This window comes from Zootoca vivipara, chromosome 1 (genome assembly GCF_965207765.1).
Source record: "Zootoca vivipara chromosome 1, rZooViv2.hap1.1, whole genome shotgun sequence".
In the NCBI taxonomy this organism is placed as follows: Eukaryota; Metazoa; Chordata; class Lepidosauria; order Squamata; family Lacertidae; genus Zootoca; species Zootoca vivipara.
The window spans coordinates 118,660,028-118,672,214 of record NC_142582.1 but is presented as its reverse complement, the minus strand read 5'-3'; positions in this window follow the sequence as shown (position 1 = coordinate 118,672,214).

Sequence of the window (12,187 nt, the reverse complement as noted above, 5' to 3'; positions counted from 1 at the left end):
GGATTTTACTGTCTAATGAGACCAAAGATCCGTAAAATGAAGGCAATTATCAATGTACTGTACTATAAAATAAATAAGACAGTATTGTAGATGAAAAAATTAACATCATTTCTTCTTCTTCTTCTTTGGGAGATCACTCGTAGCCGAGTAAGATTGTCTTCCATAAACACGGTTTTAATAATGGGTCCGTAAGTGACTGTGGAGGCCAATTCTGCATCCACACGTCCTTCCACAGTGGGGACATTGGTTTCCAGGTGGGAGTTGATCACGGTGTGGATTTACCAAGCGTGCCTTCCTCTTAGCACATTTCTCCCTTGCGTCCTGAGATCGAGTGTCTTCAAAGCCCATGAAACCTTTGGTAAAGGGTGTTCTCCAACTGGAGCGCTCGCAGGCCAGTGTTTCCCAGTTGTCAGTGTTTATACTACATTTTTAAAGATTTGCTTTGAGACAGTCTTTAAACCTCTTTTGTTGACCACCAGCATTACGCTTTCCATTTTTAAGTTCAGAATAGAGTAGTTGCTTTGGAAGACGATCATCAGGCATCCGCACAACATGACCTGTCCAACGAAGTTGATGTTGAAGAATAATTGCTTCAACACTGGTGATCTTTGCTTCTTCCAGTACACTGATATTAGTTCGCCTGTCTTCCCAAGTGATGTGTAAAAATTTTCGGAGACACCGTTGATGGAATGTTTCGAGGAGTTGGAGATGGCGTTTATAAGTGGTCCATGTTTCACAAGCATATAGTAAGGTTGGTAGTACAATAGCTTTGTAAACAAGCATTTTGGTTTCCCTGCGAATGTCCCAGTCGTCAAACACTCTGCACTTCAATCAGGAGAAAGCCGCACTCAGAGCTCAGGCGATGCTGGATTTCGGCATCAATGTTGGCCCTTGTGGAAAGGTAACTACCAAGAATTGGGTGGGCTTACCTGGCTACAAGCTGGGGATGGGGCAAAGGTCAGTAAAGAGCTGATTCCTTTCAGCCAGGGTCACTTTTTTTTCTTGTCAGGCCAGGTTCTTCTCTGGACTTCCTCAGGTTAGTTCCTTGGTGGGGTTTGGGGCTGCAGTGTGCCCTGCTGTGCCTATTGCAGGTGGCACCTCTTCCACAGCTTCGGGGGTGGGATGGGGGCCCTCTCCCCAGTGGCAGAGGCCCCAGCACTGCCCAAGTGAGCCAAGTGAGCTCCGGGCTGCTGGCAAGGCCTCTGTTCGCATCTAGAGGAAAGTTCATAAGCCGAAGCACCTATTGAAGGTCGTAACTGGAATCGTACGTAAGTAGAGCCGTACGTAAGTCGAGGTTCCACTGTAAAAGGAAAAAAAGCATCCATCCACTCACTGAATACTGCTTCCATACGCCAACATAAAAGGAAGGTTGCTCAGGATTGGGGGGGGGGGCTGTGCTTGGGGGATCATCATATCCTCACTTTATTTTTGAGCTGTTGTCTTAAAAATCTGAAAGCATAACAAATATCCCACCAAACACCAGAGAAACTTGCCAAACTGTATAAAAACAAATTGTCTGTGTGCTGGAGGTGTAGTGGAGAAAAGGGATCCTTTATACACATGTGGTGGAGTTGTCCCATCATTTGTAACTATTGGAATATGATTTATGAAGAACTTAAAAAACTACTAAAACATACATTCAGAAAAAAACCCAGAAATATTCCTATTAAATATAATATCAGAGGATATTAAAACAACAAAAAGGATATTACTAATGTATGGAATAGTAGCAGCAGGAGTCCTAGTGGCTCGAAATTGGAAATCCAAAAATTTACCCAGCATAACAGGTTGGCAAACTCTGATGTTAGAATATTTACAGTTGGCAAAAACAACAGCAAGGATAAGAGGACAAACAAGACAAAAAGCACAGGAGGAATGGAGGACGTTCAAAGAATATTTATTGAATAATGGAATATCTGAAACCCTAATAGCAGACTTAGGCTGAACCTAGTATAAATAGTAAGAAATGAAACGATAAGTAGCTACAGTATTCACAAATGTGCGATAACATAAATTACAGAGAGAATAATTGGAAGAGCTGTTTTTATGGCTATTTTTTGTTGTTTACATTTTTTCCCGTTTTCTTTCTCCCCCCCCCCCCTTTTATCTGGCAATTTATGTGTGAGCTCTTATATTTTTTGTATTTTTTGTATGTATTTTTCTTTTTTCGTTACCAAGTTTGTATTTTAAAATATTAAAATAATAAAGAATTTGTATTTTAAAAAAAATCCCACCAGGAGCAGAAAGGGGAGCTGACTGTTGTTTTCCTACTGCAAAATGAGGGCATCGGATATGCTAGAGTTGCAGAGGAGCTAGGATGGGGTGGGGGCACATTCTCAATTTTGCTTTTCAGGACCAAGCTCATAGCTTAAGAATAAGACATGGGGCTGTTTTGCATCCATTCCTCTGATGTCTCCTGCTTAAGGGAAGATAGTCTTTCATCTCTACACCCGCCCCCATGACAACAATTCAGTAGTGAGGGGTTTAACTGCGCCAATTCAAAGGAAGGAACAGGAGAAATCCTAGCCACCTCTAGGAATGGCTATATCTCACCAGTCATATGGCTGGATCACAAATAAAATGTTTCATGCTTTTCTAAGTGGGTTGATATGCTGCGAAATAAACTAAGATCTAAGGCTTAGAAGTGGATTTTTCTTTTGAAAAGGAACAAGTGAATCAGCTGAGAGGTGTGGGGGCATTTATTTTTTTCATCTACAGTTCATTGTTCTGTCTGATGTGGAATTACATCATACAGACAGAAGCATCAGTGCAGGCTGGACTTCAAAAGGGGAGTTTACTTTCCCATTGAAGCTAGGTTTTTTTTTTGGCGATTATAGCTGCTGCTCCCATATATGAGTTGGATGGTGCTAATTTGTGTGCCCCTGAGTGAAAGCTCACCTATGCTATTTGACTTTCATACAACAAACATAGATCCATTGAGCAAGGGACTACGTAGTATGACAGATTTCCTTATACAATTAAAACTAATCCACGGATTGGGACAAGGACCTGTCCTTTTGAACATAGTTAAGCAAAAGGCACAGTGGTAGGTGGCCCAAATAAAAAAACCACCAGTGAACGATTCACACAACCATTGTGTTTTCCTTGTCTTCTGTTTTCTTTGTCCACCAGGCTTCTACCATGTGTGTTCCCCATAACCACAGCTGGATCACTGCTGGTTTTGACATATGCAGAACTTTCCAGCTCATGACCCCAATATATTCTGGAACACCTCTCCCTATAGGAACATACCTGCCCCCCTAGATCATCACCTGAGACCCTTCTCCTGGTCCCCTCTCTGAAGGAGGCTAAGCGGGCAATAACCAGGGAGAGGGACTTTTCAGTAGTGGCTCCCCATTTGTGGAATGTGCTCCCCAGCAAGGCCTGCCTGGCACTTTCATTGACATATTTTCAGCACCAGGGGATGATGTGTCTTTTCCCCCAGGCGTTCGATAGACTGAGATTATGTCGTTCTGTTATTAGTGTGCTGCTTGCCAAAAAATAAAAAAATATAACATTGCAAAAGCAGACTGTTGCACATAGCAAATAACATGGGTTCAAGGGAGACGACAAATAAAATAGGGGCAATGGTGAAACCCTGCTTTGTGCCCCATCAGAGAAGAAAAGAGTCAGAATGAACATGATTGACCCAAACCACTGCCCTCATAGGGCTATTTGATTTAGAAATAAGATTTAGCAGCGCGTCCACAAGCGGGCTCATCAGGTGAGGCCATTCAAGGCAGCCAAAGGCTTCACAAGTGACCAGTGTTATGAGTGCCCAAGGGTTTTTAGTGCATCTGCTATGATGTATAATATTTAACAACCTTCATATAGATTGTCCCATTTATCTGTCCGGATTGACATATTCTGAAATATGTCTGTTATGGTGAGCAGTGAGTATAGCAGTGGATGTCTTTTAGTCCTGGCTGAGCAGGGAGGTGGATCCATGGATCCCTCACCCCAAAACAGCAGCAACATCAGGCACTCCCAACAGATGCTTCATGCAAGATGGCAAATTCCCAATGGGAATGAGGTCTGCAGTGGAGACTGGCCCATTGGGGCAAATGGGGCACTGCCCCCACCAAGCTCAGTCTGTGCTCAGTCAGCCCCCACTTGCCCATTTGCTTGTAACTTGTTTAGGGGACAGCATTACCTGCCAGCATCCTCCTCCTTGGTTGCTCTTGCAGAACTCAGCAATGAGGAGCATGGAGGGGGGAATGCTAGGATTAGTTGCCTCAGCCTAACATTAGCTCTGGCTGTGGACGTCATTGGGCTTCACCAACAATGGTGCTCCTCCCTGCCTTCTGCCCTGCCTATAGACGCCAGCCCCCACTGGAACTCTGCAAGGTTTCTCGCCCACCTTTGCCAAATGTTCTGTAAAGCAGCCTGAGTGGGCAGGGATCTGAAGCCAGGAAAAGAATCAATAACCTCCCAAGATGGCTGGGATCTGCAAGGTTAACTGATGAAGGGCCCAAGAGCAAGCGATTCCCTAGAGGAATTAAGGAAAGGCAGTGTTATGCTTTCAGCTGTCTTAAGCCATAGCTGTTGGCTATAGACCAGGAGTGTTTCAGGAGCTAATTGCTGATGATTGAGTGAGGATTTCCATTTTGTAATAAAAAGGAGGCAAGATGTAGCACCCGTGCATTATGGGCTCAAAGCTGAGAAATTAAAATTTGTATTACCAATAGGAACACAGCACACCTTGGAGTAACATGAAGCAGCGTTCCTATCAGGGGAGGCAGCAGTAATCTACTGAATTAGAATGATGATCTATGGCACCAAATCAAACAAGTCAATATACAACCCGCTGAACTTCATGTTATTGTCTTTTTTTAAAAAAGCAGTTTTATTCAGGAAGTTAGCTTTATACTGTACCAAATACTGTAACAAAGAATCCTCCCCCCACCTTCTTCAATGTGTTGATACTGAATTGCAATAATCACAAGTTGTTGTTTTTTATGTACTGTACAGGAATAATAAAAGCCTGTAAGGTACCCAATGCTAATTTAACCCAAGCCTTTGTCCATTTCCCCCTCCACATTTCTGCTTTTAAAAAAAAGTCCTAAAACTGCCCAGTCTCTAATGAAGTGACAGCCTGAGTAAAGCTGAATGAATTCAGAATCCATTTCATGTGGGGTCCCAGCAGTGAGCAGTCAATACAATTAACTGATGGCAACTGTAAAAACCCACAATGGAGGAGAAGGTCAAACGGGCATTATTAATCAAGCTCACTGTTGCGAAGTGGCTACCTGCCTCTTAACAGCCTGGACAGCCACTATACCTCTTAATTATCCTGCACGTTACCCCATTGGCACCAAACAGTCTGTCCTCATTATTATTACTTATTTGTTCGGAGCCTGTCTCCTGTCCCTGCTTTTGTTAAACCTTAGAGCAGGCATCCCCAAACTTCACCCCCCCCAGATGTTTTGGACTACAATTCCCATCTTCCCGACCACTGGTCCTGTTAGCTAGGGATCATGGGAGTTGTAAGCCAAAACATCTGGAGGGCCGCAGTTTGGGGATGCCTGCCTTAGAGGAACAACAGGAGGCAGGGAGGATTGGGCTGACGATCACATCCTGGAAGACCAAATGACCAAACAATCTTTAGGAGACTATTCAACTAAGTGGTTCTGTTGGCAGAAACCCTGTGCAAGGACTACTGCTTGTGCAATGGGTTCTCCCCCCCCCCCGTGTGCCCCTTGAAATTGGCTTGGGGGGGGATGGGAGAACAGCACATGAAAGGGGAGGAGAGGGGAGATTAATTCTGTCTAGCAAGCCAAAATGCTTGCCCCAGCATCTCTCCAATAGGGGAAGAAAATAGTAGCAAAATAGTCACGGTACTGTATTATTATTATTTTTTAATTTTATGTGCAGGCAAACAAACATGACACAGAGACATACATTATATAACAAATGAAAATGAAAAAAGAAATAGGAAAAAGGAAAAACAAAAAAGAAATAACAATATTAACAAAAAGAACCACAACAAAAATAGAAGCATACTTTAGTATATTTTAACCAAATTTCAGATCCATTTTCTTTGATGACTTCCTTCATCCTCTACGCAGGTCTGTTATCAACCATAATAATCTGCTTCCTTTTATCTTCTTATTAACTCTCTTTATATTTCTATTTAAAGATTTTATTCTAACCATATATCCATTTGCAAAAGTTAATTAAAACAAGTCCAAGTAGTAATTTGCGGGCATTGCTTTTTCTGGTAATCGCTTTATTTCTTCCAATCTTTTTGAAATTTTTGTTTGCTATAACCTCTGGTCGCATCTGTCAATCTTGCCAATTCAACATAACTAAACAATTTATCTTGCCATTCTTGTTTTGTTGGAATTATTTCTTTTTCCCCCAATTTTTCGCAATCAGGGTTCTAGCCGCCGCCACAGCATTCAAGAATAGTCACAGTATTTTAGCAGGGACAGGCCTCATATCAAGATAGGCCTGGGAAATACAGGTGAAACATTGAAATATCGTCGAAAATTGCATTTATTTTAGTAATGCAACTTAAAAGGTGATATATGAGATAGATGCATGACATGCAAAGCAAGATATGCCAAGCCTTTAGTTGTTGTAATTGTAATTATTTGTCTTTAGGCGGGTCAATTATAAATGGAATGTAATTAATGAAATGTAATAGTTTATTTTTGTATTATTGTAACCATTTGTTTTATTACTGTGGAATTTCCAAGAGAAAGCATTTGTAATAATAATAATAATAATAATAATAATAATAATAATAATAATAAGTATTACTGAAATAAATGCACTTTTCGACGATATTTTAATTTTCTGAGTTTCACCTGTAGTCCTGCCTGAGACCCTGGAGAACCTTTGCCTGGTAGAGATTGACCAATGGTTTTCTGGTGCTGCAGAAGGGAACTTTTTATATTTCTATTTTTGGAGCGTGTGCATCCCTGGAGCAGACACCAGTTCCCTAGGCAGCTATACAAATAGCCTTGAGACCTGTAAGGCCAATCCTTAAAGATTTCCGTATGTTTTAAAAATCCTCAATCTTCCCCCTTCTCTGTTTCTCAAGGATTAATATAAAAGTCTAGTATATTTATTTATTGTGTGCACACAAGTATATGTTACTGCCCTCTGCTGGACTATGCCCATAACAGCCTCTGTTTTCTTTTTCCAAAACTGAACATCCTTGAGTAAATGGTAATAGGATCATAGAGATGGAAGGGACCCTGAGGGTCATCTAGGAATATGCAGGATGCGAACCCCTGAACTCAAACACAATATGGGTTTAAATTAGATGGCACATGCAACCAGTGCTTTAAAAAAAATCAAAAGCCAGAGAGCGCTGGAGCTTTGAGTTACTGCAGATAAGGCTTCTATTTGTTGTTGTTGTTAAGTCGTTTAGTCGTGTCCGACTCTTCATGATCCCATGGACCATAGCACTCCAGGCACTCCTGTCTTCCACTGCCTCCTGCAGTTTGGTCAGACTCATGTTGGCAGCTTCGAGAACACTGTCCAACCATCTCATCCTCTGTCGTCCCCTTCTCCTAGTGCCCTCCATCTTTCCCAGCATCAGGGTCTTTTCCAGGGAGTCTTCTCTTCTCATGAGGTGGCCAAAGTATTGGAGCCTCAGCTTCAGGATCTGCCCTTCCAATGAGAAGGCTTCTATACCCTCCAGCAGGGAAAACAGGGACATCCTATTCCATAACAACAGCAACTAAAGCATTAAACATAAGAAAAACTATACAGGGCTGCCTTCAGATGTCTTCTAAAGGTTGCATCATTACTTATCTCCTTTGATCATAGGTCATGTAACTCCATATTTCTCTGATGCGTAAAAGCAGGACATTCCAGGATCAAATCAGAAACTGGGACAGCTTCTCTATATCCAGGATTGTCCCTTGAAAATAGAAACATTTGGAGGAGCTGGGCTTCTGGGCTCGTTGGAACTTGCAGGAGAAATCCAGCTACAAGGTGTAAGGCGGTCTCTCAAATAACCTGGTCCTGAGCTGTATAGGGCCCTAGACTGCCTAGTTGCCTACTGGCTATTGGAAGAAGAGCTCCTTCCCTCTCTCCCTCCATCTCTCTCTCTCTCTCTGGAGTGCCCAAAGGCCCAAAGGTGAAGAATCAAATTGATATTAGAGTGATGCTTCAAGGACCTCTGCTGAAGAGTACTGACTGAGGCCGGAGCTTTAAAGAATCCCTCTGCTTCTTATTCTATTTAAGTATGCTTTTGTTCCACATCTTCAACACGCAGGTCCCCAGAGCTGCCTTTTCTGTCCAAAGCCAGGATATAGCAGCGCGATCAAATTTAGCTGGCCTAGTTCCGACTGCAGAAGGAAAACGTCTAACTGGGATAATGAGTCTCTCGTGTAAGGGGAAGAAGATATGCGCTTCATCATAAAGGCACTCATTTGATTTACCCTCCCTGCGCACTATTACATTTGAAGAGAAGAAGAAGAAGAGTTTGGATTTGATATCCTGCTTTATCACTACCCGAAGGAGTCTCAAAGCGGCTAACATTCTCCTTTCCCTTCCTCCCCCACAACAAACACTCTGTGAGGTGAATGGGGTTGAGAGACTTCAGAGAAGTGTGACTAGCCCAAGGTCACCCAGCAGCTGCATGTAGAGGAGCGGAGACGCGAACCCGGTTCCCCAGATTATGAGTCTACCGCTTTTAATCACTACACCACACTGGCTCTCATTTGCAAGCCTAAGCCGCAGTTCAGAGGACTGCGTGAATAAGTCTGCATGCCCAGTGGATTTTATTTTTGTAGCAGAGCAGCCCATCTGCCCTTCCGTGACATGACAAACTATGTCTGAAAATATTGGCAACCCTCAAAAGCAGTTTGTGACGAGCTACAGTTCTAAAGCAGCGCGGTGGGGAAGCAAAGATAATGCTCTACCCCACCCCTTTTCTATTCTCCCAATTTCCCTTTCCCTAGGCCAATTTTGTGTGACAACAGGAGCAAAATGGGTCTAGCCATTTTGCCCTAGCTCCTGCTAGGACAGCTACAGTATTTAGTTGAATCCAGCCCAAAATATAACTACAACATAGCATTTAAAAAGCAGCCAAGTAACAAAGTAGCAAGTAAAAGCAGCCAAGAACTTCACTCACGAAAATAACCAGAAAGCTGTTAACATTCGTATTTTTCAAAGCCTCTACCCCTTTAATGTCTCAGCCCCCAAAATCCCCTCAGTGTTCTTCCAGAGGCTGTTCCTTTATGAAGGCAAATAAAAAGGTAAAGGGACCCCTGACCAGCATGACAAAGCCGCTTCTGGCGAACCAGAGCAGCGCACAGAAAACCATTTACCTTCCCGCTTGGAGCGGTACCTATTTATCTACTTGCACTTTGACGTGCTTTTGAACTGCTAGGTTGGCAGGAGCAGGGACCGAGCAACGGGAGCTCACGCTGTCGCAGGGATTCGAACCGCCGACCTTCTAATCGTCAAGTCCTAGGCTCTGTGGTTTAACCCACAGCGCCACGTGCATCGCCTAGGAAGGCAAATACAGACTCTCTATTTGCTCTCCGTTCTTATTCCGGAATAACTTCAATTCAATTGAGGAGTGGGGCTCTTCCATTCTAAGAACTTTACAAGCTGTTGTTTCCCTGCAGGGGGTGCCTGCAGGGTTGACGCTCAAGATATGTTGCTGCTTGAGGGGAAGGACAAGATGGCGCCACCTTCATTTCACATACAGAACTAGTAGCTGGATCTTACTTCAGCACTGCCAACAGGGCAGTGTCAGCTGGTAGGCACTGGCGTAAATTTATCAGATTTTTTTTCTATGAATCTGGGGACACCCATGGGAGACACAAGCTCTGTCCTCCTGATACTTTGCTTCCACTTCCTGCCACTCAGCAACTGCTGCTGAAGGCAGCTACCACACTTGACCTAATGGTAGGGCTGGCCCAGTGGGGTTGGTGATGAGAGTGTCACATTCTTCATCCAGCACTTCTGACACCACGTGACCAGGGCCAGATTTAGGTCTGATGAGGCCCTAAGCTACTGAAGGTAATGGGGCCCTTTATCATAGCTGCCAAGTACCCCGTTTTCCCCAGGAAACCCCCGTATTTTCTTACCGTTTCCCGCAGGTGTCCCGAATGGCAAAATACCCCGTATTCCCCTGGATTACGGAGCTCTGGCACCGGAAGTTGCTTCTACGCACTTCTGGACATGTGTAGAAGCAACTTCCGATGCCGCTGTGCCCATTTCCAAAATGTCCGCAGGGCAGAAGTCGCATCTATGCACTTCCGGACATGCGTCTACACACTTCCAGACATGCGTATAAGTGACTTTCGATGCCACTGTGCCCATTTCCAAAATGTCCGCAGCACCAGAAGTGTGTAGACGCGACCTCCGGTGCTGCGACGCTGCTGATCCCAGATTTTTCAATCCGGAACTTGGCACCTATGCCCTTTATATGTCCAGCTGTCCTTTGTCAACAACAAATTGTCGCTATTTTTCGTGTTGGATATATGCTATATGGTAATTTATGGACCTAATAGGTATCTAAAGCCATTTGCATATGTGCAGAATGTAGGCATCCTATATATAGAAATAAGCAAACCAGTGAAATTTTAGGGAGCAAACTAGCAGGCGGGGCCCATGACTTACATCATAGGAGCCTACACAACACAAAACACTGTTGCTGTATGTCGGTTTTATTTTATTTGTTTTTTTATCTTATATGTTGGAAATGTACATCCAGTTTTTTTCCCTTTAATTTTTTTGGGCCCCCCAAGAGAATGGGGCCCTAAGCTATAGCTTGTTTAGCTTATATGTAAATCCGGCACTGCATGTGACAGATTTATGTGATCATTCATATTCAGCTCTTCACGACTGAATCATTTCAAGGCAGGTAGAGAATGATTTCAGCTGTTTTAAACTGGTTTGAGTGCTTTTGGGTTGAGATTAGGTTGAGATTGGGTTGAGATTATGGCTCTTTTGGCAATCCCTGCCCTTCCTAGCAAACTCCTGTGAGAAATCACCTGGAAAGGCTTTTATTACAACAGGGGTGCTAATAAGCATCGCTGGCCAGAAGCAGCCATTTATTGCATCAGTGCACAGCTGCTAGGACCCAAAACGAAACTGCAGCTGCTAGGAGCAAGCAGTTCTGGGTAAGTTTTCATTTACACCCTTCTCAAGCCAAACCTCTTCATCGGTCATGAACCATCCCATGCAAAGACAGTGGTCTGAACCACTGCTGCAATTAAAAAGAAGACATCATTAACCCACAAACAAATCAACCATTGATTTGCCAAAAGGAAGGTGGATGCAGTTTTAAGAGGAGATTGAAGCTCTGTTCCATTAGCTCATTACAGGAAAGTGTGCATGGCTGTGCTGGGAGATTATCGGTCCACTTTATGTCTCCCTATTAGAAAGAAATTAGCTTTTTTTTAATATAAAATAAAAACTAAAAACCGAAAGGCGGGTTTAGCGCTCAAGCTGTTTAATTATGCTTTTGAAAAGTTGCCTTTGAAGGCACGGAATGGAGGGGAGATGAAGCACCCTCCAGCTTCTTATTAGTCTCCCCTTCCTTTGATGGCAAGAATAATTACACTGTCCTACAATGAAATGAATATTCCTATTCCTAGAGACGCCTTGCCTTTTCCCTCATGCATAACATTTCCAGTGCTGCAGGATGGCATGGCCATGTGGATAATTAAAGATCATGCTTCAGGATACACAAGGAGTCTCCCCAAAATGCACAGGGATATAGATCTTGGTAGGGTATCAGAGGTTGTGGAACAAATTGAGTCTGGGGAGGGGGGGAGATACATCAGGAAAGGGAAGCAGTTAATTTGTGGTGTTAAATTATTGGTAGGCATACCCTGTTCCCTCAAGGCAAGTATTTGCATATCCTGTGGCAAAAAACCATGAATATTTTATGTCACAAAGATGGTCAAAAAAGGGCACCGAATTCCTTCTATCTAATTCGGTTTTCTATCTGTTTGTAAAATATTGGGATAAGTTACTGTAATCATCACCATCCTAACAGCAAATTCATTTCTGCAAGTGCCAGTCGTTCAGTAGTCAAAATGATCACTTGTGTCCAAAAGGGAATTATTACCAGGCTCAGGAAAACTTTTAAGTTTGAAGCAGTACAAAATAGCAGGTGACAGTGGGGGGGAAGAAAGGGTCCAGTTTTTATTTATTTATTCCGGGCCATGTGGCCAGCATGACAAAGCCGCTTTTGGCGAAACCAGAG